The sequence below is a fragment of the Myotis myotis genome, unplaced genomic scaffold (genome assembly GCF_014108235.1).
Source record: "Myotis myotis isolate mMyoMyo1 unplaced genomic scaffold, mMyoMyo1.p scaffold_m19_p_14, whole genome shotgun sequence".
NCBI classification, from domain to species: Eukaryota; Metazoa; Chordata; class Mammalia; order Chiroptera; family Vespertilionidae; genus Myotis; species Myotis myotis.
Window position 1 is genome coordinate 12,752,331 of NW_023416318.1, and position 22,891 is coordinate 12,775,221.

The window sequence follows — 22,891 nt, forward strand, 5'->3', positions numbered from 1 at the left end:
CTCTGATAGAAAGGGATTTATGAACAAAACTAAAGTAGCAGGTTTGTGAGGGTCAGCAAACAACAAATGGTGCTTGGGGACCTGGATGATAAAGTTTAGCAAAGAATTGGTCATTCTCCCACTTTGGCTCAAATTGGAGCCAGGCGACAGCGATGAAATGAGAACTGAAGGGATGGTCCAGCTCTAGGATTTCCTGCCTGTGGACACGGAGAGCAGCAGCCTTGGCAGGAAGGAAGGGTTCTCACAGAGGACACTGGCCGCAACGTAGGTGACAAGGCCCTTCCGATTCTGCTGAGATTGGCGCACAACTATTTCCATGCTTGTGGTTGATGAATAAGAAAAGATTGCGGGGAGTGAGCATAAGCACACTTGACTCCAGGCAGCTTCTGAGAAGGGAAGCTGAGGACCTACCTCACCATAAGCCAGTGACATTTTGGTTATAGATATCCTAAGGAGTGGTCGGCAAACTGCGGCTCGCGAGCCACACGTGGCTCTTTGGCCCCTTGAGTGTGGCCACAAAGTTTCAGTCGCACTGTACGTGCGCGCCCGCACGTGGTATTTTGTGGAAGAGCCACACTCGAGGGGCCGCAGTTTGCCGACCACTGTCCTAAGGGATGTGCAGAGTTCTCACAGGCAAAGAAGGGAAAATAGACATTCTAACCTGAAGGAACCAGCACAAGGAAAGATTCAAACCATGAGTGTAGAAAGGAAACTTTTAGGGAAAAGCAAGTCGTCTTGTGTGAGTAGAGCCAGGAGTACAAACTAGTCAATGTTTTTCTATTCTGATTCTGAGTTAGTCCCCAGAGCAGTGATTCTCAGACCTTTTGGTGTCAGTTTCTCTTTACACTCTTAAAATGTTGGTGACTTCAAAGAGATTTGATGGATAACATATTTTGAGTATTTACACTATTAGAGATTAAAACAGATAAATTTTAAAAATAATTAGTCTGAAATCATACAAAACAACAAATTTGTTAACATAAATAGCATACTTTTATGAAAACTCGCTGTATTTTCCAAAACAACAAAAATAAGTGAAAAGAGTAGCATTCTCTTACATTTTTAAAAATCTTTTTTTTTAAATGTCTGGCTTAATAGAAGACAGCTGGATTTTCATATGTGTTTCTGCATCATTCTGTTGCGCTATCACACATCGCATTGCCTCTGAAAAACTGCACTATACCCTTGTGAGAGAATGAGAGTGAAAAAGGCAAATCATGTTATGAGAATAGTTTTGATCTGTCGGAACCCCTGAAAGAGTTTCAGGGGCCCACAGAGTTCCCTGGATCATACTTTGAAAATCACTGCGCTAGAACAAAGTAGATATCACCAAGAGAAAAAACCTGAATTTACAAATGTAGTAATGATGATGATAACAGTAATAATAGTATTGATAGCTGACATTTACTGGGTGCTTTCTAAGTGCTATTCTAAGCGCTCACAGAAACCTAAGAAGTCGTTGCAATTATATGTTCCAGATGAGGACACTAAGGACAAAGAAGTTAAGTAATTTGCCCAAATTTACATAGCTAGTAAGTGGCGGTGAAACTGGCTACAAATGCAGGCAGCCTGGCTCCAAAGCCTGTTCTAACCACTGTCCATCCTGCCTCTCTACGGGACAAAGGCCTGCAGTATAGATGACAAAGGGACGAGTCATCCTGCTCTCCCACCCGTCTCTCTCCTCTCCCTGCCATTGTAGATGTCAATGCTCTTTTCTCTTTCCCTGCCTGTTTAGCGAACTCATGTTTCTTTTTACTCTGCAGTAAGTCCTTGTCCCTTACCCGCTGTCCATTATTCCCACCACTCCACAGAAACTCCTCTCTCCAAACGCACCAATGGCCTTATAATTTTCAGATGTAGTGGCCACTCTTCAGTACTCATCCTCCTTGCTCTTTGAGATTTGGCATATAATTGACCTTTGTGAAAATTTACGATTCTCTCCTCTATTGGTTATTCTGACACCAGACCCTTCTATTTCTTTTACCACTTATTCAATAATTTCTTTTCAGAAGATCCTTTATGAGGTCCCCTTCCTCGGCCTGTCCCTTAAACATCTTCATTCCTCAGTGTTCAGTCCTAGTCCCTTCTTTCTTTTCATTCTATAACTTCTCTGACTGCCACATCATTCACCTTCATAGCTTTATTATTATTATTAGAGGCCCGATGCACGAAATTCATGCAAGGGCCTTGGCCCTAGCAGCCATGGCTTTGTCTTGAAGGTCGTCCAGAAGGCTGTCCCAAAGGTCGTTTGGCTGTCCAGTCTAATTAGCATATTATGTTTTTATTATTATAGATTATTTTGGTTAATCCTCACCCAAAGATATTTTTCCATTGATTTTTACAAAGAGTGGAAGGGAGGAGGAGAGACACAGAGAGAGAGAAACACCAATGTAAGAGAGACACCCCAACTGGGGCCAGGGATCGAGCCTACAACCCAGGTATTTGACCTTGACCGGAATCAAAATCGAGACCCTTCAGTCCTCGGGCCATCACTCTATGCACTGAGCCAAACCGGCTAAGGCCACCTTCATGGTTTTAATTACTAACTATATACTCTTAGTCCCAAAGACATTATTTATAGCCCAGCCCCTGTCATACCACCACTCTCCATGAGCCAGTCACTTGGAAGTCATCCCAGACTTCTACTTCACTTAGGATCAACATGGTTCTGCTGGCTCTACCTCTGAAACATTTCTGAAATGTTCTGATCCTAGCTCAGACCCTACTCTTCTCCCCCCTGGATTATTGCTCTAGCCCAGGGGTGGGCAAACTTTTTGACTCGAGGGCCACAATGGATTCTTAAACTGGACCGGAGGGCCGGAACAAAAGCATGGATGGAGTGTTTGTGTGAACTAATATAAATTCAAAGTAAACATCATTACATAAAAGGGTACGGTCTTTTTTTTTTTTAGTTTTATTCATTTCAAACGGGCCGGATCTGGCCCGCAGGCCGTAGTTTGCCCACGGCTGCTGTAGCCTCATTAGTAGTTCACTTTCTTTTCGTTCTTGCTGCTGAGAGTTCATCCACAGGATCTGGGGTTGCTATTCTGCATGACTCTAGGTGCCATCATTACACTGTATCCTATACAGGGTGGGGCAAAACTAGGCTTACAGTTGTGAATAAGTGAGACACAGAGTTTATTCTTTTTGTTTGTTTGTTTGTTAATCCTCACCCAAGGATATTTTTCCATTGATTTTTTTTTTAGAGAAAGTGTAAGGGAGGAGGAGAGATACTACTTATAGAGAGAAACATCAATGTGAGACAGACACATCAATTGGTTGCCTCCCACATGTGCCCTGACCAGGGCCCGGGATCGAGCCTGCAACCGAGGCACATGTCCTTGACTGGAATCAAACCTGGGACCCTTCAGTCGGTGGGCCAATGTTCTATCCACTGAACCAAACCGGCTAGGGCCCACCCTATATTACTGGTGCTCCCTGGAGTTGTGCAACACTGAGGCTTTGTATTATATACATTACTGTTGTAATATGCCTTCTAAATCTCCTGTGGGACGAAGTTATTCCACAGATGAAACCACTTCATGATTCCCTATTGCCTTTAGGATAAAGCCCAAACCCAGACAGTGTTCCAGTTATTATGACTATGTCACAAACTACTCTAAACTTCGCAGTGTAAAACAGTAACCGTTTCATTCGACTTGTGGATTCTGTGGGTCAAAGCTTTGGAAAGGGCATAAGGATTGTCTCTGCTACTTGAAGTCCAGGGCTTTACGTGGGGTTGTCTTCATGGATGGTGACGGGGATCATCTAAGGCTCATTCACTCACATGTCGGGTACCTGGGCTGGGTGGAGAAGATTAGGGCTGCTGCCTAGGACACGTATGTTGTATCCTCTCCTTGTGGCTTGGTTTCCCCATAGCTTGGTGGCCTCCAGGTAGAAAGAATTATTTTTTATTCTTTTATTTATTTTATTATTTTTAATTTTATTTTATTGTTTAAAGTATTACAAATAGTAGTACATATGTCTCCTTTTTTCCCCATTGATTCCCTTCCTACCCCCCACCAACCTCCCCTGCCACCCGGCACATGCCCTCACCTCCCCCCACCCCCAGTGTCTTGCATCCATTGGTTATACTTATATGCATGCATACAAGTCCTTCGGTTGATCTCTCACCCTCCCCCAACCCTCCCCAGCCTTCCTGCTATAGTTTGACAGGCTGTTCAATGCTTCTTTGCTTCTGTATCTATTTTTGTTCATCAGTTTATAATGTTCTTTATATTCCACAAATGAATGAGATCATGTGGTATTTATCTTTCACTGACTGGCTTATTTCGCTTAGCATAATGCTCTCCAGTTCCATCCATGCTGTTGCAAATGGTAAGAATTCCTTCTTTTTCCCAGCAGCGTAGTATTCCATCGTGTAAATGTACCACAGTTTTCTAATCCACTCATCTGCTGATGGGCATTTAGGCTATTTCCAAATCTTAGCTATTGTAAATTGTGCTGCTATGAACATAGGGGTGCATAAATCCTTTCTGGTTGGGTTCCCTAGAACTTGGGATATAGTTCTAGAAGTGGGTCAAATGGCAGTTCCATTTTTAACTTTTTGAGGAAACGCCATACTATTTTCCACAGTGGCTGCACCAGTCTGCATTCCCACCAGCAGTGCACGAGTGTTCCTTTTTCTCCACATCCTCTCCAGCACTTGTCATTTGTTGATTTGTTGATGATAGCCATTCTGGCAGGTGTGAGACGGTACCTCATTGTCATTTTGATTTGCATCTCTCGGATGATTAGTCACTTTGAGCATGTTTTCATGTCTCTTGGCCTTTCAGAGTTCCAAGTGCAGGTACTCCAGGTGGAAGCGGCATATCCATTTGTGACAGCCTTTGAATTTATAGTGTCACTTCTACCACATTCTGCTGGTTACAAGAAAATTTGTCCAGACTCAAGGAGTGGGAGGGACACATAGACTTCCCCTCTCAATTGAAAGAGTATCAGGTCACATTGTAGATAAGCCTGTGAGATGGGAGATAGTGAGGCCATCTGTGGAAAGCACCATCTGCCACACAAACCATAGCAAACCCTTCCTACAAGCCCAGCCTCCCCACCTGCCATCGCTCCTTGACCTCTGGGCTCCAGTCGCACAGATGTCTGACTGCTCTCTTCTGTACGTATCATTTCCTCTACCTGCACGCTCCTACACCTCCTAACAGCAAGCTTTCAAACGGGGGCGGGGCGGGGGGAGGAGGGCTTTAAAGAGTTAAAACACATTTCAAAAATGGCTAAAGAACACAGAGGAGGATCGCTTAAACAGAACAGAATACAGAAATATACACAAGAATATACTAGAAGTTAATATTTGACATATACATGGCTTTCCAAATAAAGAGGGAAAGCAATATGCCCAAACACCCATCTAAGAATCAGCTTCATCTGGTAGATATTGGAAAAGTGGAAGTTTCTTAAAACATACCTTTTATTCCCCCCCCACCCCCCACCCCCCACCCCCGCCAAGTTATCTGCTCTGCATGTACTCCTCCCTGCTCCTCCCTCACCTGCTCCCTCCTTCTCTGCCTGGGGCTCCTGGACACATCCCTCCCATGGATTCTGCTCCTTCGGAGTCCACACCATCACCCTACAAGGCTGCCCAAGTGCATGCCACTCTACTGAGGGTTGGAAAATGAAAGAAAGTACAGTGTAGGAAGGGAGAACTTAAGAGCTGAGTGCAAAAACAGGATTCCACCTACCCACCCCCACCCCAAACATCTATGATGTTTGCTTAACATGTGAACCAAAAGTTAACATGTGTTCACTGAACATGTATTTATCAAATGCCCACTGTGTATCAGGCACAGCTCTAGGTGCTGAGGATAGAATGATGTAGCAGACGGTGTTGGAGCCCCGCCATTATACTCTTGAGCCTTATGGCACACACCATCCCATTTCTAATGATCAGGATCTGCATCTCTTTGCCTGTCAACTTTCTTCAGCAGCCAGAACATGGTATGGGCATGGGCCAGTGAGCCCATCAGGCCAGAAGTATATAAGAAATAACACAACCTAGAAACAGCCCTTATTTGGTGGCTAATTTAAACAGGAGTTGGTGTATTAATATCTCAGCAACCACACCGCTCAGGATATCTTCTTTGAAGCCCAGAGTTCCCCTGCACAGTTAAACTCCAGTTACCCACAGTGGTAATTTGCTTCATAATGCATCCTTTATTGACTGCCTTCTCACTTCTCCACACTCCTACTGGTATTTCTGGAGATCATATCTCATATAAACAATTGTACTCAAATTCTTGTCTCAGGCCTGCTTATGGGGAAACCCAAACTAAGATAAATGGTTTAAAAAAATACATTTAAAAAGACAATGTCCTGACCTCACAAAGAAGATAAACAGTAAATAAGTAAATAAATAAATATATGATTTTAGGAAATGAAAAATGCTAAGCGATATGCATTTTCTTTGCAGAAAAACAAAGCAGCCCAGCTGGCATCTCTCAGTGTTTGAGCATCCTATATAATAAAAGGGTAATATGCAAATTGACCCCAACAGGGGAATGATCGGTCACTATGACACACACTGACCACCAGGGGCAGACACTCAATGCAGGAGCTGCCCCCTGGTGATCAGTGTGCTTCCACAGGGGGAGCACTGCTCAGCCAGAAGCCAGCTCATGGCTAGCCAGCGAAGGATGTCCGACTAACAGCTTAGGCCCACTTCCCGAGGGAAGAAGGCCTAAGCTGTTAGTTGGACATCACCTGAGGGCTCCCGGGATGCCATGCTGCACCTCCCCACCCCCCTCCCCACTTCACAAATCTTCGTACACCGGGCCTCTAGTAGATCTATAATCCAGGAGGTCATGGTTCGATTCCCAGTCAGGGCACATGACACAGTTGCGGGCTTGATCCCCAGTTGGGGCATGCAGGAGGCAGCCAATCAAATGATTCTCTTTCATCATTGATGTTTCTATCTCTCTCTCCCTCTCCCTTTCTCTTTGAAAATCAATAAAAATATTTTTTAAAAAAAAGAAAACAAAGCAGATAAAGGAGAGATAGAGTGACTGGTGGGCATAGGGGAAAAGGATACTATTTAGATAGAGTGATCAAGGAAAGTGCCTCTAAGAAGGTGATATTTGAGAGGCTTAAATGAGGTGAGGGAGGGAGCCTTACAAATGTCTATCTAGTAAGCAGGGTGGCGAACCTTTTTTCTGCCAAGGGTCATTTGGATAGTGATAACATCATTCATGGGCCACACAGAATTATCAACTTAAAAATTACTCTGCTGCCCTGACCGGTTTGGTTCAGTGGATAGAGCGTCGGCCTGTGGACCAAAGGGTCCTGGGTTCGATTCCGGTCAGGGGCATGTACCTTGGTTGCGGGCATATCGCCAGCAGGGGGTGTGCAGGAGGCAGCTGATCGATGTTCTCTCTCATTGATGTTTCTAACTCTCTATTCCTCTCCCTTCCTCACTGTAAAACATCAATAAAATATATTTTTAAAAATTACTCTGCTATATTTGGTCAAACACCTAATTAACTCACACCTAATGCCTTGGTAAGACCAGACCAAATGATTTCGCGGGCCTTGTACCCCAGGCCGATGTTCCCCATCCCTAGTCTAGAGAAAGAATATTCTTGGCAAAGGACCTGAAGCAAGAATGAGCTCCACGTGTCTAAAGTTCAGCAAGAAGGCCAATGGGGAGCCCTTTTCTTTTCTTCATCCACACTCACTCCTGAGGGGGTGTCATCCAGTCCCATGGGTTTAATTACCATCTATATACTTTCACCTCACCAGCTGGACCTCTTTCCTGGAATCCAGACTCATAAATCTATCTATCTACCTATCTCCATCTGAATTTTTAACATATCTCAAACTTAGGTCCAAAACCAAAATCCTGATCTTCTCCTCAAATTTCCTCCTTCCACTAAAATGTATTCCCCCCATCTCAGTAAGTGGGCAAGTTCATCATTCCAGTCTCCAAAGTCAAAATTATTGGAGTCATCTTTAACTCCTCTCATTTACATCTCACATCCAATCCAGCAGCAAATCCTGTCAGTGTGCCTTAAATACAGTTACTTTTTGCCACCTTCACTCTGCCACCTCAGTCACCACCTCCCTTACCTCTACCTCCCTTGCCTGTTGTAAGCCTCTTACTCCTCCTACGATTTATATTCCTGCCCAGTAACTGAAGAAATATTTTTAAAATGAAGTCAAATAATCTCAGAGTAAAAATGACAGTTCTTACAATGGCCTACAAGATTCTACACTATCTTCATTCCCACTTACTTTTCTTCCCTCATTGCTTCCCACTCTCCCTCTTGCTTGCTTCCTGCTGGTCGTGTGGGCCTTTTTGCTTTTCCTCAACTATGCAAGGCATATTTCCATCTCAGGACCTTTACACTTGGTGTTTTCTCTACTTAGAATGCTTTTTCTTCAATTATTCTTCACCTCCTTCAGATATTTGGTAAAGTGTCGCCTTCCAAGTGATACCCTCCCTACCCAGGGTCACTGCATATCCTGGCCAAAGGGACAAATGATGCCTAAAATCCAGCCTTAATGCAGGGCACACAGAAAACTCTCAATAAATATTTATTGAATAAATGTATACAAGAATGTATTAAATCAGACACAGGTGACTCCTAATTCAGTATAAATCCTTAAAGAGGAAAGGGCATTTCTTTTTTCTATATTTTTATTTATTTTTTTAGTTAATTCTCACCTGAGGATATTTTTCCATTCATTTTTAGAGAGGGCATGTGCCCTGACTGGGAATTGAACCATGACCTCCTGGTTCATAGGTTGACACTCAACCACTGAACCACACTGGCCGGGCTGTAGGATGTTTATTAATACAACATATCATTTTGTCAATGAAATTGTTTTTAAGATGTTAAAATAACATTTTCATTAACTTTACAGGGTAAATATAAGATTAGAGCTGGTTTATAAAATAGTTTCTGAATTTCTCCAAGTTTCTTAGGTCTCTTCTGATTTCAGTAGTCTAAATATTCATTTCCATATTCATCTATTTTAAGAGCATTAGGAGTAATGATTTTTTTTTCTTTTTCTGAGTGCTTGTATCTGTTATGTGACCCTTTTTGTCTAGCATTTTTAATGATGTCATCATGCCTGATTCATTCCTCAGGAAAATTGCTACCTCTTAAAGCAGTGATTCTCAACCTTCCTAATGCCGCGACCCTTTAATACAGTTCCTCATGTTGTGGTGACCCCCAACCATAAAATTATTTTCGTTGCTACTTCATAACTGTAATTTTGCTACTGTTATGAATCGTAATGTAAATATCTGATCTGCAGGATGTATTTTTCATTGTTACAAATTGAACATAATTAAAGCACAGTGATTAATCACAAAAACAATATGTAATTATATATGTGTTTTCCGATGGTCTTAGGCAACCCCTGTGAAAGGGTCGTTCGACCCCCAAAGGGGTCGCGACCCACAGGTTGAGAACCGCTGTCTTAAAGGGTCATGTTTTATTTTTTTATTTATTTATTTTTTTTCCGGCGAGATGGTTCTTTTATTTTTTTATTTTATTTTTTTTTAATTAAATCTTTATTGTTCAGATTATTACATTTGTTCCTCTTTTTTTTCCCCCCCATAACTCCCCTCCTCCCAGTTCCCGCCCCACCCTCCGCCCTCACTCCCCACCCACTGTCCTCATCCATAGGTGCACGATTTTTGTCCAGTCTCTTCCCGAATCTCCCACACCCCTTTCCCCGCCAGGAATAGTCAGTCCATTCCCTTTCTATGTCCCTGATTCTATTATAATCGACAGTTCATTCTGTCCATCAGATTATTTATTCACTTGATTCTTAGATTCACTTGTTGATAGATGCATATTTGTTGTTCATAAATTGTATCTTTACCTTTTTCTTCCTCTTCCTCTTCTTAAAGGATACCTTTCAGCATTTCATATAATCCTGGTTTGGTGGTGATGAACTCCTTTAGCTTTTCCTTATCTGTGAAGCTCTTTATCTGACCTTCAATTCTGAATGATAGCTTTGCTGGATAAAGTAATCTTGCTTGTAGGTTCTTGGTATTCATCACTTTGAATATTTCTTGCCACTCCCTTCTGGCCTGCAAAGTTTCTGTTGAGAAATCAGCTGACAGTCGTATGGGTATTCCCTTGTAGGTAACTGAGTTTCTTTCTCTTGCTGTTTTTAAGATTCTCTATCTTTTGCTCTTGGCATTTTAATTATGATGTGTCTTGGTGTGGTCCTCTTTGGATTCCTTTTGTTTGGGGTTCTCCGCGCTTCTTGGACCTGTAAGTCCATTTCTTTCACCAGGTGGGGGAAGTTTTCTGTCATTATTTCTTCAAATAGGTTTTCAATATCTTGCTCTCTCTCATCTTCTGGCACCCCTATAATTCTGATGTTGGTACGCTTGAAGCTGTCCCAGAGGCTCCTTACACTATCCTCGCATTTTTGGATTCTTTTTTCATTTTGCTTTTCCGGTTGGGTGTTTTTTGCTTCCTCGAATTTCAAATCATTGACTTGATTCTTGCGCTCCTCTGGTCTGCTGTCGGGAGTCTGTATAATATTCGTTATTTCAGTCCGTGTATGCTTAATTTCTAGTTGGTTCCCCAATATAAGATCGAGGGTCTCATTAGTTTTCTTGTAGATCTCATTAAGTTTATCGGCGGCTTCTAAACAGTTCTTGAGAGACCTTAAAAGTGTGGTTCTGAACTCTATATCTTCCATTGACAATTTTGTCCTGTTTCTTTGTCTCCGCATTTTGTTATGCTTCCTTGGTGCACCCCCTAGTGGTCTTTGTTCGCAGTCTTATAGTTAAATCTTGATTGTTGTAGCTAATTCCAGGGAGGGTTTGACCTCCAGGCCAAGTGGCTATGAGAATCAGCTGTGTCAGCAGTGAGAGAACTTCTGCCTCTAGGGAGGTGCTAATCTAGCCTTTGCCTGAGGCTATCCGGCAAATGCCTGTGTGCAGGGCTTGGGCGGGGCGGGTCGAACAGGATCAACAGGGTGGGCCGGAGAGAGCAGTTATGGCGGCTCTCAGTCCTGTCCCCAGGGGCTCTGCCTCTCTGAGTCCCAGCACCCGCTGCAAAGCTCAGAGAGAAAGCTGCACTCGCTCTGACCGAAGCCAGACAGTCCCGCTTCTCCCGTTTGAGTCTGGGTCCCTAAAGACTAGCCCGGATCTGGAGCTCAGATTCTGCGACTCCCTCCCGATTGAAAACGCCAACCGCGCCCTCCACCGCCAGCCCGCTCTGCGCACTCCGCACCTCAGAATTTGACTTCAGCACTGCGCCTCCTCTGAGTGTCCGTATGCGTTTCTCTTTCCTCCTAGTTGTAGGACTTCCACTCAGCCAGCGTTCCTGTGGTTCTGGGTGATGTCCCTTCCGTTTTTTGGTTTCACTTTTGAAGTAGTTGTTCAAAGCAGCAAACTCCGGCGTTAACCTATGCCGCCATCTTGGTTCTCCTCCTAAAGGGTCATGTTTTAGAATTCTTGATTTCTCTACCCCACGTGCACATACCCAACAAATGTTTGTTTATAGATGAACTTCAAAGATTCATGCTGTGAATACATTTGCAGAGCTCACAAACTCCACCGCCACTACCCAATTTATCTTTTACAAACCATTACTTTTATTATAGTAGCTTGCATCCTGAAAGCAAAGCTCCTCCACATTCTCAATGATCAGAAGAATCCCATTATAGTCTGGGAGCCAAAATTCCAAGGATGCCTCCAAGTTCCAATTTTACTCCTCTTGTAATGGAAAATCCAGCACTGACCTCTCCTGTGAGGCGGTAGTGTCTGATTGCGCAATATTGTGTTCCCGTCCCAGGGTTGCGGGAGCCCAAATACTCCTTGAGAATCTCTCGTCTCTCTAGAAACAGACTGTTCATTTAGCAGTTAGAGCTGTCAGCACAGCAAGCTACCAAGAGAGACAGCAGCTGCTGTCCCCAGGGCAGGGAGCCGTTGGCAGAGGCGGGACTTGGGGACCTAGGGAAATAGGTGGGACAGTGACTCTACTCTTAATTTGTTACTTCCCCAGCACTTACATATTTGCATCTTGTATCCTGGCAAATGACCTGGTAGAGAGGATAGTTAGACTGAAGTGTAGGGTGGAAGGACGCACAGGAATGGTCTCCAAGGGCTCAGATCTAGGTGATGCTGCTCCATCCACTCATCCCTCCATTCAACACCCACCTACTGCTAACATCCAGTGTACACTTACGTTTTCCCAACTATTCCCTAGTGCTAACATCCAGTGCACCTTTTTGTTTTCCCAACTAGTCCAAATGTACATTACAACTGTTTTAGCTTGTTATTTAAATGGTCATTGAAATCACTCTTACCATCAAATACTGTTAGTATCACTTGTATTCTTAATGGCACACTGTCCCCTCCTATTCTGTGTTAGGTTGATATCTAACACAAAGGAACTTTGGGTATTTCAGCTGTCTTACAAGTCCTAACTAGACCCTCTCCCATTTTTTTGCCTTTGTTCCTCATCTTCCTTTCATCTGGCTCCCAGCTTTCTAGCTTTATCTGCTTTTTGTCATCATTCAGACCTGGCACCATTGCTCTCTCCAGCCTTGGCTTTGGCTCTTTTCTAACCAGTTCTTGCTCTCTTCTTCTGGATCTCTTTTCCTCAGCTGTTCTACTCTACTTGACCAAACCAGTGCCAACATCAGCCAAATTATGCCTTTGACTTCTACTAGAATCCCCATCAAGGGGGGATAGAACATTTTGCATTTAGCCCATGGTGGGTGGGGTGGATTTCAAGCACCACGGAGGACCTGACTCTCATAGTTAAGCCATGCCAGTGTTGCCCTGTCTTTGCTGTACTGACCACACTTCCATGCCTTCATTCCTGCTCCCATTTTTCTATCTGGCATCTTCAGATTGATGATTCATTGAACTATACATATGTTTGGTGCTGTGCTTTAAACCTCAACTACAAGCATTTTCCTGCATTCCACTTGTGCTTGGGCAACGTCTTCCTCCTTAGGGTAGGTAGAGAATGGCCAGATCAGAACACTGATCGTGGGGAAGCTAGGGATTTGATGCTCCATTAAATCAGTGCTTAAAGAATATTTTTTTCGCCGAAACCGGTTTGGCTCAGTGGATAGAGCGTCGGCCTGCAGACTAAAAGGTCCCAGGTTCGATTCCGGTCAAAGGCATGTACCTGGGTTGCGGGCATATCCCCAGTAGGAGATGTGCAGGAGGCAGCTGATCGATGTTTCTCTCTCATTGATGTTTCTAACTCTCTATCTCTCTCCCTTCCTCTCTGTAAAAAATCAATAAAATATATTTTTTAAGAAAAAGAATATTTTTTCAGTGTTTAGAGGAAGAGTTATGCACTATGTAGACAGATGTGGAGAAAGACTATAGGTGGTCATATGTCACTCGAATATTTGACTCAGGAAATCAAAGTTTCGCAGGTAACTGGACTCACTCTTCTTAAAAAATAGTTGGGTAGCCAGGCCGGTGTGGCTCAGTAGTTGAGCATCAACCTATGAACCAGAGGGTCATGGTTTGATTCCTGGTCAGTGCATATGCTGGGTTGTGGGCTCAATCCTCAGTAGGGGGCAGGCAGGAGGCAGCCAATCAATGATTCTCTCTCATCATTGATGTTTCTCTCTTCCTTCTGCACTGAAATCAATAAAAAAATAATATAATAAAATTAATAAACTAATCATATTGGATTAGAGTCCAATCTAATGACCTCATTTAAAAAAATAGTTGGGAAGAAGAGAGGAAGCAATATTGCTGAGGTTGAAATGGAGGGAGTGGCAGGGAGAGAGGCCAGTGGCCCAGAAGACCACTTTATTCCAGCTGTCCTTGGGGGCAGTGTGTCCAAAGCCAGCTGCTATTAGTCCCATGCTGCCAATACTGTCTGAGTTCCTTGGACTCTCCAGACTGAAGGTCAACAACCAGAACATCTCCTGAAGGACTCATGCCTGCCACCCACCTTATTGTTTGGGCCCCTAGACCCTCAGCTCCCCTGCCACATCAATGTCAGAGATTTCAGATGTACACCACCTACAGTGTGGTTTAAGAGTGCCCTGTTTTCACCCTCCTCCTTATCCGCGCCCCCCGCCCCAAGTACAAGTGTCCTGTTGAACATGTGCCCAGCCTGACATCTTACCATGATGCTGGATCTCCTCTTCTAGCCTGAATTTCCCAGCAAGACCCCAGGAACCTTTGTAAAGAACACCTACCAGGACTATCAAGGCCTCAACATAGCTCATCACCATATCTGGTGGCATTGGATATTATTAATGCTCATTCACCCCTTTACTACTCTGAAAGGACCATAATAGAGCAACCTGGTAGTTGCTCTATAATCCGGAGGCTTCAGGGTTTGTACCTCTCTGCCCGGACCTTAGCTGAGCTTGTCTGGCATTTTATAGTCTTCTAGGCTTTTAGCTTATAATGAAGTTATGGGGGTAACTGTATCTCAGAGGGACATCAAGTCTAGAAACCTTAAACCTTGCACCCATTTCTCATGAAAGTTGACCCCAGGTCAAATATGATCCCAGGAAATTGGAATTCCAGCCTAAAATCAGCTTTTAGTCATTGTTTCCTAATGGCTCTGCATCCGTGGCTAGGGTACACATCCCATCACAGCCTGTAGCAGCTGCCACATGCAGGGAAGTTCTGTTCACATCAAGCAGGTCATGTCTTTCTAACGTTCTGAGTTTTCAATCTCATACATTCTAGACAGCCAAAACTGCCGGGCGGACACTTTCTATAAAGCTCAGGGAGCATGTGCTCAGGTCGATGCCCTGTCATATGCTTCTTGACTAGTGTTAACAAGGCCTAATTATGTTCTATAAAGTATAGAATCAAACACAACATCCTTCACATTACTGCTATGTGAAACTTGCACCCTGAAGTCAAGGAATACCTGGGAAGCCTGTATCCCCTCCAACTCTCAGTGCTTCCTTGCATGTTTCTGAGCCAGCCTCCTATCCTGGACGTTTTGCCTATTAGGCCCTATCTGCTCCTCCATAGCCAATCTGTTCATCAGTGAGATTGTCTTCTTCCACAGTCCTGTCATTTCTGACCTCGCCTCTAGTGTGCCTTCCAGTTTAGAAGGGCACATCCTTGAACACTACACAACAGACAGTAATGACCAAACAGCACGCCTCATCTGAAGACTCAAAGGGAACCTATCATCAACAGCGCTTGGCAGAGTACCTCGTCAATGCAGAGTTTCTGTTTAATAGTTTGCTCCCTCTCTAATCAGAACACCCCCACCATGTTCCCACATCCCCCTGCACTACCAACCTGAAGCTCCACAAGCTTCATAGCAATGATGCTTCAACCACTCTCATATCCACTTGACCGTGAGTCCTCAAACCCACCAGACCAGCCTGTGGGTCAGTATTGAGCGAATAATAAAGATAAGCACTGCTCACTTTAATTCATTGTCTTCCCTAGAAATTAACAAGCATCCTCTGAGTTTTACTTCTAATCTGTTCTTTTTTTAAAATATATTTTTATTGATTTCAGAGAGGAAGGGAGATGGAGAGAGGGGTAGAAACATCAATGATGAGAGAGAATCATTGATCAGCTGCCTCCTGCATGCCCCACACCAAGGATCAAACCCTGACCTCATGGTTCATAGGTCAACACTCAACCACTGAGCCACGCTGGCCAGGCTCCAATCTGTTCTTATTCCAGTACAGCGCTCCTCAGCTCTTGATTCTTGACTTTGACATCCTGTGAGGCTTTGTTCTTGCCCTTTGGATTCACTGAATGAACCTGGTTTTCTGGGATTGACCCATGGAGTGCCTTGTATTCACTGCTCTGGTACATCAGTCATGAATGGTTAAGTCAGGCTGTGGTCACAAACAATCCCCCAAATTTATTACTCATTCTATATGTCAAATGTGAGTCAGCAGGGGGCTCTGCTCATTGTAGTTACCAAAAAAATCTAAGCTGATGGAGGTTCCATCTAAACACCTGCTACATCACTGTGGTCGGAAGAAGTGGCATATAATGTCTGGATCTGAAGATACTTGTCTGGAAATAACACACATTGCTTCTATTCACATTTCACTGGCCAAAGAAAATTACATAGAGTGCAATCTACCATGAGTCTAGAAAAAAATACTGGGGTATTTGGTACGGATGAACAGATTCTAATGACAGGCACAAGATCCACTTGTTATGGCTCATTTGCTTGCCACCACCAGTGTCCAGTCTCTTCTGTCACTCCTTGTTCTTGGAAGAAGCTTCCATTCTGTCACCCATATTCACTCATCCCACATTGGCTTACCACCTGGCTCCTATCTACATTGCTCCTATAATGAACTTCCTGGCATATAATCTCTATTTTTGCCTCTGATTCTGGTCTCTGCCTTCTGGCTTCAGGCCCCATTAACATGGGAAGGAGGTGCCCTGCCCACATACTATGCCTGGAACCCACCAAAACTAGATTAGTCCTTGTCTGTCCCCTTTCTGGCAGGGGTGGTTTAGACACCCAGAGTCCCAGACTTGCAGCTGGAGGACAAATACCAAAGCTGTGTCCAAGGAATAGTGCCAAGGCTGAGGAACTCAGCCAAATCTAGTCATCATGCAGGGAGCCAGAGGCAAGTAACAAGATCCTGAGACAAGGTCAGGTAGCTGGGAGACAAGAGTAAAGGCCAGCAGGGAAGATGCTGCAAATAGAAACGCCATAAACATGGTCCCCTATTCACACCTTAGGGTTTTCTAATTAATCGTCCTTAATCAAAGTAATGCTGCATATGTTTTACAAAATCAATTGGTTTTGCCGGGCTTTTTTTTTTTTTTCCAGCCTTTTAACAAAAATCACCTGTCCTCTGCTCTGCCTTTGAAGCAAAATTTTTCAACTTTTTTAAAAAAGTATTTATGTACCTATTTTTCACATACATGTATTTATTTACCTATTTCATATATATTTATTTACATAATTCATATATAGTAAAAGCTTGGTTATATATTTACTCGTTTTTAACTTTTTTACACTTTAGACTGTTTAGTATATCACCTTTCTGCTGTGCAATATGAGGAATTAACTCTCTTATGTTACTACATACTTTCTTTCTCCCTATCCTCCCAATGTGGTTATATCTCAAATTCTGTTAAATCCGGTGTGAGTGTTAACATGATTTTTTTACTCTAAATATTTTCATAGAAGCAACAGAATATAAGGAATATCAGTAAGAACTCTGGGGGTAGATTGTAATCCTGCCTCCACCCCTAGCTCTGTGTGATAAGCTAAATAACGTCTCCTCAAAGGTGCTCACATCCTAATCCCCAGGTCCAGTGGATATGTTACTTGGTAAAAGGGACTTTGCAGATGTGATTAAGGTAAGGATTTTGAGGTGGAGAGATTATCTTGGAGTACCAGAGGACCCAATGTAATCACCAGGGTCCTCTTAAGAGAAAGGCAAAGGAATCAGAATAGAGAGAGATGTAAGGTTGGAAGCAGAAACTGGAGGGAGAGAGATGCTATGCTGCTGACTTTGAAGATGGAGGAAGTGGCCAGGAGCCAAGGAATATAGGCGGCCTCTAGAAGATGGAAAAGGCAAGGAAATGGATTCTGTCCCAAAGCCTCCAGATACAATGGAGGCCTGCAGACACCTTGGTTTTAGCTCATTGAAACTTATCTTGGACGACTGCCCTCCAGAAGTATAAGATAATAAATTTGTGTTGTTTCAAGGGATTAAGTGTGTGGTCATTTGTTTACAGAAGCAGGAGCAAACTAATATACTGTGTCACCTTCAACAAGGTACTTAACTTCTTTGCCAAATATTTTTTATCTAAAAAATGAGTTGTTGTAAGGATTAAATGAGTTAGTAAATGCAAAACATTTAGAACAGTGCCCAGCATATAGTAAGTGCCATATATACATATACTAGAGGCCTGATGCACGAAAATCATGCAAGAATAGGCTGCCAGCACCGTCTTCCCTCTGGCACCTGGGACCCGGGCCTCCCTAGCAGCCCAGGCTTTGTCTGGAAGGACGTCTGGTCTAATTAGTATATTATGCTTTTATTATTATAGATTTGCTGTTATTGTTTGCAGCTTAACCATCAAGAGAAGTATGGTTTTGTGCCTTTTCTTTTGTCTTTTCCTAGAGCTCATAATTCCCTCTTAGTCTTGTATGCATTTGTGGCTAACTCATCCACAGCTAATAAAATTGTCTGTCAATATGGCCATACATATCATATCGGTAACATATCCGTTCTATTTGTTTGTGGGGGGAGACATCACTCCTAGAGTCCTTTATTCTCTTCTCCCTGTAAGCAGGTTGCTTGCTGCACAGCTGTTGGCCCTCCTTTGTTATTCTGGGGATTTCCTTCATTTTTCTCTTCTGTTAGATCTGTTTTCCTTGATTCAGTCTTCCTCTCTCTTGTTTCCCCCCCTCTAGCTTTACTAAGGCATAATTGTGTCTTCCTCTTTCTTGATTTACTTTCTAATTTTGGTGGTGCACATCCTCCAATAGCTTTGATGAAGGGTACTTGAGAGGTAAATTTGTTGAGAACTTGATTGTCTGAAAACGTTCTTATTCTCCCCTCATGCTTAATTGATAGTATGGCTGGGTATAGTTTCTAGTGCCATAGACTGAATGTTGGTATCCTCCCAAAATTCATATGTTGAAACTTAATCCACAGTGTGATGGTATTTGGAGGTGGACATTTCCTGCCCTGCTTGGGAGCCAGAGGTGTGGAAGACCTCCTGGTGTGCACAATAAATCTCTTCATGTCTTCTTGGCATGCATCTGGTGTCGTCATTATTGACATTTGAACCTATTCTTCATCTGCAGAGTGACCACAACACAACTCCACCACTTACTAGCTGAATGTTCTTGGGTAAATTACATAATCTTTTTCCACCTGTTTTCTGTTTGTTAAATGAGGATAATAACAGCAATTATGCTGTTGTATTAAAGATTAAATAGATTAATACACATTAAGTGCTTAAAGCAGTACCTGACACATAGCAGAAATTCAATAAGTGTTATTACTGGTGTGAACTTTTTTTATTCAAAGTTTTAGGCACTTGAGTTCTTCCAATTAGACTCAGGTTAATTCATTTCTGAGACATATTTTTGGTATTTAATGTATCCTTCCCTCTGTTCTCTACTTCTAGAACATTTCTCACACATTGTGTCCTATTTTCTATCAAATTTCCTTTTTTTAAAAAAAATATTTTATTGATTTTTCACAGAGAAGAAGCGAGAGGGACAGAGAGCTAGAAACATCGATGAGAGAGATTGATCAGCTGCCTCCTGCACGCCCCCTACTGGGGATGTGCCCGCAACCAAGGTACATGCCCTTGACCGGAATCCAACCTAGGACCCTTCAGTCCGCAGGCCAACGCTCTATCCACTGAGCCAAACCGGTTCGGCTCAAATTTCCTTTTTATTTTGCTTTATGGGACATCTTCTCAACTTTATCTTCCAGCTCTTTTGTGGCCTTTATATTTATTCTCTTTTTAATTAATAGTAGAATCCCTGTTTTTTAGCTAGACATTTCTCTGAAGAAGATATACAAATGTCCAATAAGCACATGAAAAGATGCTCAACTTCACTAATAATTAAGACAGTGCAAACCAAAACCACAATGAGATACTATTTTACACTCATTAGAATAGCTATTGTTTTAAAAAAAAACACAGAAAGTAAGTGTTTGTGAGGATGTGGTAAAATCGGAACACTTGTACACTATTGGTGGGAATGTAAAATATGCAGCTGCTGTGGAAAAGAGTATGGCTGATCCTCCAAAAGTTAAACATGAAATTACCATATGATACAGCAATTCTGCTTCTGGGTATATACCCAAAAGAACTAAAAGCAGGGATCTGAACAGATCATTTGTACACCAATGTTCATAGCAGCGTTAATCACATAGTCAAATTCCATTAATGGATGAATGGTTAAACAAAAGGTGGTATATACATATGCATATACTCTTCAGTATATATAAATAGTATGGAAAATTATTCAGCTTTAAAAGAAAATGAAGACCTAGTAAAAGAAACGAGTCATAATGGACAAATATTATATAATTCTGCTTATGAGTAGTCAAATTAGTAGAGACAGAAAGTAGAATGGTGATTTCTAGATAATGGGGGGGAAAGGACATGGCGAGTTATTGTTTAACTAGAGGCCCAGTGCACGAAATTCATGCACGGGGCCCCTGTGTGTGTGTGTGTGTCCCTCAGCCCAGCCTGCACCATCTCCAATCTGGGATCGGGCCTAAATGGGCAGTCGGACATCCCTCTCATGATCCAGGACTGCTGGCTCCCAACTGCTCGCCTGCCTGCCTGATTGCCTCTAACTGCTTCTGCCTGCCAGCCTGATCACCCCCTAACCACTCCCCTGTCAGCCTGATCAATGCCTAACTGCTCCCCTGCTGGCCTGATTGCCCCTAACTGTCCTCCCCTGCAGGCCTGGCCACCCCAACTGCCCTCCCCTGCAGGCCTGGTCCCCCCCAACTACTCTCCCCTGCAGGCCTTGTCCCTCCCAACTGCCCTCCCCTGCCAGCCCAGTTGCCCCCAACTGCCCTCCCGTGCAGGCCTGGTCGCTCCCAGCTGCTCTTCCCTGCAGGCCTGGTTGCTCCCAACTGCCCTCCCCTGCAGGCTTGGGTCCCCCCAAACTGCCCTCCCCTGCAGGCCTGGGTCCCCCCCAACTGCCCTCCCCTGCTAGCCTGGATCCCCCCCCCCCAAATGCCCTCTCCTGCAGGCCTGATCTCCCCCAATTGCCCTCCCTTGCAGGCCTGGTCCCTCCCAACTGCCTCCCCTGCTGGCCATCTTGTGGCGGCCATTTTGTGTCCACATGGGGGCGGCAATCTTGTGTGTTGGAGTGGTGGTCAATTTGCATATTACTCTTTTATTAGATAGGATGAGTACAGAATTTCAGTTTGGGATAATGAAAATGTTCTGGAGATGGAAGTGGCGATGGTTGCACAACAATGTGAATGTTCTTGTGAACTCTGATGAACTGCATACTTAAAAATGATAAAAATAATAAAATACATGTTATGTGTATTTTACCACAATAAAAATTAAGAGATACTCTTCAAGGATGAAAATTTATCACCATGACAGCAATAGGATGTGGGGAAGGGTTGACAGACTCCTCTTGTCTCCCTCTCTCCAACTGACACCATCCCCTACAGCTTCATAACTGGTCATTGTCTCCTATCTTGGCCTTTGGATGCTTATTTATTCTGAGTATTACTACCAAATATCCACCTGGCTATTTCCCTCCTGTCTTTTTTGGCTTCCCTAGTTTCTGGTAAGAAGTCTGCTGTATTTCCTTTCTTGTCCCCCCATGTATGTAATATACCTTTTTTCGTCTGTTTTTAAGATTTTCTCTTTATCATTGGTGATATCCAGTAATGAATTTATAAGAGACAGTGTTAGTGGTAGGGAGGGAAATGACAGGTCCCCACCAACCACATCTCATTGCTATCCTGTAATAAATCTTCATCATTGAAGAGTATTTCTGGTTGTGAAAGGATACCGTATGGACCTGAAGACCCTGTTTTTCAAAGCTATGAGGTAATGTAAGCGATAGCGCACCATACACCGAAAGGCCACCTTTGGAAAAGAAGCAGTGGAGGGTATGGGGAAGTTATCTTGAAGACAGTTTGTTGTTTTTTCTAAAAGAGATGTGTTTTGCCTGGCTGGTGTTGCTCAGCGGTTGAGCATCAACCCATGAACCAGGAAGTCAGCGTTTGATTCCCGGTCTGGGCACATGCCTGGGTTGTGAGGTGTGAAGTAGGGGTTGTGCAGGAGGCAGCCAATCAATGATTCTCATCATTGATGTTCCTCTCTCTCCCTTTCCTTTCCTCTCCCTGAAATCAATAAAAATATAAAAAATAAGAGTTGTGTTTCTTATAGGACCCATTTAAATTATCTAATCAGATAAAGCTTAAAACAAGAGCAGGCAATCCTGAAAGGATCTATACTTAATAACACACGTTGGAAATCTATGAAGCAATGTGACTAGTGCAATGTCCTGGCCCTGCTTATCAATCACCTTCCCACTCTTCACATTATTCACATCTCTATCCAGTGCTCCTTCCTCAAACAGCTCTTAAACTAATCATTCTACCCCAAATAGCCATTTCCTCAAACATTCTTTACCTTGCTTTATTTTTCTTTGTAATAATCACAAGATGACATTTTATCACTTATTGGTTACTTGTTTATCATCAGTTTCCTCCACTAGAGAATAAGTACCATCTTCATTGTTTTATTCACATCAATTACTCAGAGCACAGATCAGAGCATATGCTCAATAATACTTGTTGATTGAATGAATTTAGTTATGCATGGATTTACTTTATATTATTTATATGAAGCACATATTTAACATCTGTTGCACTATTATGTTATTTAATCTGACATTAACTATCGTTTTCATTTTTATCAATTATTCACTCATGGTGCAATCACTTACCGAACCTCTACTTGGTGTTATGTATATAGTTAGCATGCGAGGTGGGGAGACACCAAAAAAGGTATAAAGTAAGACGTCCATAAAGAAGTCCCCACTTCCTGATGAATAAACTAGAAGTCCTTAGCAAGCAAAGATTGGACACCTTAAATCCAAGGGGGAAATAAGATTGTATGTTTTTAAAAACACTCCAGCAGTTAGGTTTGTTTCTATAAATGCTGCCTTCCACTCCCTCAAACAGCCCAACTCCCCAATTTTCCGCCAGAGCCATCTCCTATCCCGCCTTACTCAAAGCTCCTTCCCTGGAAACTGACAGCTGGGGAAACCCCACTGAGGCCCGCCCCTCCTGTTATCCTGAGTGGCGCAACCTGTGGGAGGGCCTGCGGGACCGACCAATGGGATGAAGCGGGAGCAGGAGCCTGGGTCAACAAACGCAGAGGTGCTGCTCCCGCGGCTCCTCCCCGCCAGACGCCCAACGCTTTGGCCCGATGCCT